Source organism: Eriocheir sinensis, chromosome 36 (assembly GCF_024679095.1).
Source record: "Eriocheir sinensis breed Jianghai 21 chromosome 36, ASM2467909v1, whole genome shotgun sequence".
In the NCBI taxonomy this organism is placed as follows: domain Eukaryota; kingdom Metazoa; phylum Arthropoda; class Malacostraca; order Decapoda; family Varunidae; genus Eriocheir; species Eriocheir sinensis.
In genome coordinates this window covers 8,709,997-8,714,039 of record NC_066544.1, presented here as the reverse complement: position 1 = coordinate 8,714,039, position 4,043 = coordinate 8,709,997, and the positions used below count along the sequence as shown (strand labels likewise).

The window sequence follows — 4,043 nt, the reverse complement described above, 5'->3', positions numbered from 1 at the left end:
AGAAAGAGAGATAAAAGTGAAATGGAGGTACTGAAGAGAAGGGAGATAATCTAGGCACTAATCACCTCCAATCATCATCTTAATCCCATCACTAGTCACCTACCTTTTGTTAAAGACTCACCTCACCTCAAAGGAAAGAATAGGGGAGGGAAGAAAGAGAGATAAAGATGGAGGTAAAGAAGAGAAGGGAGGTAATCTAGGCACTAATCACCTCAAATCATCATCTTAATCCCATCACCAGTCACCTACCTTTTGTCACAGCCTAAACTCACCTCAAAGGAAAGAATGGGGAAGGGAAGAAAGAGAGGTAAAGGTGAAATGGAGCCACTGAAGAGAAGGGAGATAATCTAGGCACTTATCACCTCAAATCAGCATCTTAATCCCATCACTAGTCACCTACCTTTTTGTCACAGCCTCAGTTCACCTCAGAGGAAAGAGAGTGGGGAAGAGAAGAGAGGTGAGGGATTAAGATAAGGTGAAATGGAGGAGAAGGGAGATAATGTAGACACTAATCACCTCTACTCATCATCCTTGTCCCATCACCAGTCACCTATACCTCTCGTTACAGCTTTAATTCACTTCAAAGGAAAGAGAGATCAGGGATGTAAGATGAAGTGAAATTGAGGAGAAGGGAGATAATGTAAACTCTGATCACCTTTTAATTAACTTTCTTATTCCATTACCGTTAACCTATACCGTTTGTCACAGCCTCGTTACCTCAGGGAAAAAAATGGGGAAAGAAGAAGGGAGTTATGTTCTTATGTTCTTATTGAAGATGAAGTGAAATTGAGGAGAAGGGAGATAATGTAAACTCTGATCACCTTTTAATTAACTTTCTTATCCCATTACAATTAACCTATACCGTTTGTCACAGCCTCAAGTCACCTCAAAGGAAAGAAAGGGAAAGAAATGAAGAGGTGAGCGATTTAAGATGAAGTGAAATTGAGGAGAAGGGAGATAATGTAAGCTCTGATCACCTTTTAATTAACTTTCTTATTCCATTACCGTTAACCTATACCTTTTGTCACAGCCTCGTCACCTCAGGGAAAAGAATGGGGAAAGAAGAAGGGAGAGATAAGGGATTGAAGATGAAGTGAAATTGAGGAGGAGGGAGATAATGTAAGCTATGATCACCTTTTAATTAACACCTTATCCCATTACCGTTAACCTATACCTTTTGTCAGCCTTGTCACCTCAGGGAAAAGAATGGGGAAAGAAGAAGGGAGAGATAAGGGATTGAAGATGAAGTGAAATTGAGGAGAAGGAAGATAACGTAAGCTCTGATCACCTTTTAATTAACTTTCTTATCCCATTACAATTAACCTATACCGTTTGTCACAGCCTCGTCACCTCAAAGGAAAGAGAGCTCAGGGATGTAAAATGAAGTGAAACTGAGAAGGAAGATAATATAAGATCTGATCACCTTTTAATTAACTTTCTTATCCCTTTACCGTTAACCTATACCGTTTGTCACAGCCTCAAGTCACCTCAAAGGAAAGAAAGGGAAAGAAAAAGAGGTGAGCGATTTAAGATGAGGTGAAATTGAGTGAAAGGAAGATAATTTGAGCGCGAATCACATCTATCAACGCCCTTATGTAATACCCTTAATAAAGTAAAGGCAGACAGAGGGGAAGAAAAGAGAGATATAGAGTTAAAAAAAGGGACATAGAGGAAAAGAAGAGAAGAAGGGTTTTAACTTAAGTTCTAATCACCTCAAATTAATATCCTTATCCTATCACCTGTCTTATAATACCCTTAATATACTAAAGAAAAGAAGGAAAAATTAAAACAAAGGGAAGCGATTTAAAATGAAGGGAAATGAATAAAAAGAAGAGGAGGAGGATAATTATAAAGCTCTATCTTCCACCCATTAACATTTTCATCCCATCACCCATAATATACTAAAGATAAAAAAGGAAAAATTAAAACAAAGGGAAGCGATTTAAAATGAAGGGAAATGAATAAAAAGAAGAGGAGGAGGATAATTATAAAGCTCTATCTTCCACCCATTAACATTTTCATCCCATCACCCTTAATATACTAAAGATAAAAAAGGAAAAATTAAAACAAAGTGAAACGATTTAAAATGAAAGGAAATCTAGTAAAAAGAGGAGAGGAGGATAATTATAAAGCTCTATCTACCACCCATTAATATTTTCATCCCATCACCCTTAATATACTAAAGATAAAAAAGGAAAAATTAAAACAGAGGGAAACGATTTAAAATGAAGGGAAATTAATAAAAAGAAGAGGAGGAGGATAATTATAAAGCTCTATCTTCCACCCATTAACATTTTCACCCCATCACCCTTAATATACTAAAGAAAAAAAAGGAAAAAAATAAAAGGAAACGATTTAAAATGAAGGGAAATCTAATAAAAAGAGAAGAGGAGGATAATTATAAAGCTCTCCTTACCACTGATTAACACCCTCATCCCATCACCTGCCTTTTGTAATACCTGTAATACACTAACGGAGAGAAGGGGAAGAAGAAGAAAAGAGATAGAAGGTTAAAAAGGAAGGGAAATGAAGGGAAAGAAGTGAAGGGGGATAATTTAAACTCTAATACCCTTCAACATTCTTATGCCCCATCTCCTGCTTTTTATAATACTCTTAAAACACTATAGACAAGAAGGGGAAGAAGAAGAAAAAAGAGGTAGAAGATTAAAAATGAAGGGAAATGAAGGGAAAGAAGTGAAGGGGGATAATTAAAACTCTAATACCCTTCACTCTTATGCCCCATCACCTGCTTTTTATAATACTCTTAATACAACATAGACAAGAAAAAGAAGAAGAAAAGAGAGATAGAAGGTTACAAAGAAGGAAAAGAGGTGAAGGAGGATAATTTAAACTCTAATACCCTTCAACATTCTTACTTCACATCACCTGCTTTTTATAATACTCTCAATACACGATAGACAAGAAAAAGAAGAAGAGAAGAGAGATAGAAGGTTACAAAGAAGGAAAAGAGGTGAAGGAGGATAATTTAAACTCTAATACCCTTCAACATTCTTATGCCCCATCACCTGCTTTATATATTACATCAAAGACAAGGTAGGGAGAGTAAGTGGGGAGAAAACAGAAGATGAGGGATTTGAAATAAGGAGATATTGAGGAAAAGAAGAGGAGGAGGATATATATTAAGCACTCCTCACCTTTAATTAACATCCATACCCAATCACCTGTCTCTAATACCCTTAATACACTATATAGACAAGCAGAGGAAGAAGAAAACAAAGAGAAGGGACTTAAAATGAAGGGAAATGGAGAAGAGGAAGAGGAGGATAAATATTTAGCTGTTCTCACCACTAATTTTCAGTCTTATTCCATCACTTACTTTTTTATAATACTCTTGATACACTGAAGACAAGAAGACAAAGAAGAAAACATAATGAAAGGAAATGGAATAAAAAGAAGATGAGGAGGATATATATTAAGCACTCCTCACCTTTAATTAACTTCCTTACCCGATCACCTGTCCTCCGTATACCCTTAATACACTAACGGCGAGAGGGAAAGTCAGATGAATAAAATAGATGAGGTATTTAAAATGATGGAAAATGGAGTAAAAAATGTGATATAATTTTAGCTCTAATCACCTTTAATTAACAGTCTCGTCCCATCACCTGTTTAATATAATACTTTCAATACACGTAAAAGACAGGAGGGGAAGGGAACGGGGGAGGGGAAAGGGAAGAAGGGATTTAAAATGAGGGGAAATAGAGGGAGAGAAGGGATTTATATTGAGGGGAAATTGAGGAAGAGAAGGGATTTAAGAAGAGGGGAAATAGAGGAAGAGAAAGGATTTAAAATGAGGGGAAATAGAGGAAGAGAAAGGATTTAAAATGAGGGGAAATAGAGGAAGAGAAGTAGGAAATAATGCAAGTTCTATCCACCTTAAATCAACATTCTAATCGTACACCATATGCCGTACAAAAGAGCAATGGGGGGGGGGAGGGGGGGGGGGGAGAAAGATGAGGGATTGAGAATAAAGGAAAAGGGAAGAAAAAGAGAATAAGATAGGATATAATTAAACCTCAAGT

The 4,043-nt window shown here is 36.5% G+C and overlaps 1 long non-coding RNA gene across 1 annotated transcript; it reads right to left on the bottom strand.

Annotated features, from left to right (window-relative positions):
* Window positions 1-723: 723 nt before the first annotated feature.
* On the bottom strand, window positions 724-3,018 carry LOC127007713 (uncharacterized). Its single transcript, XR_007760458.1, has 3 exons — window positions 2,887-3,018; window positions 1,040-2,746; window positions 724-885 (listed from the first exon to the last, which is right to left on the bottom strand). It is a non-coding gene; the product is annotated as an uncharacterized LOC127007713 (long non-coding RNA).
* Window positions 3,019-4,043: the final 1,025 nt, after the last annotated feature.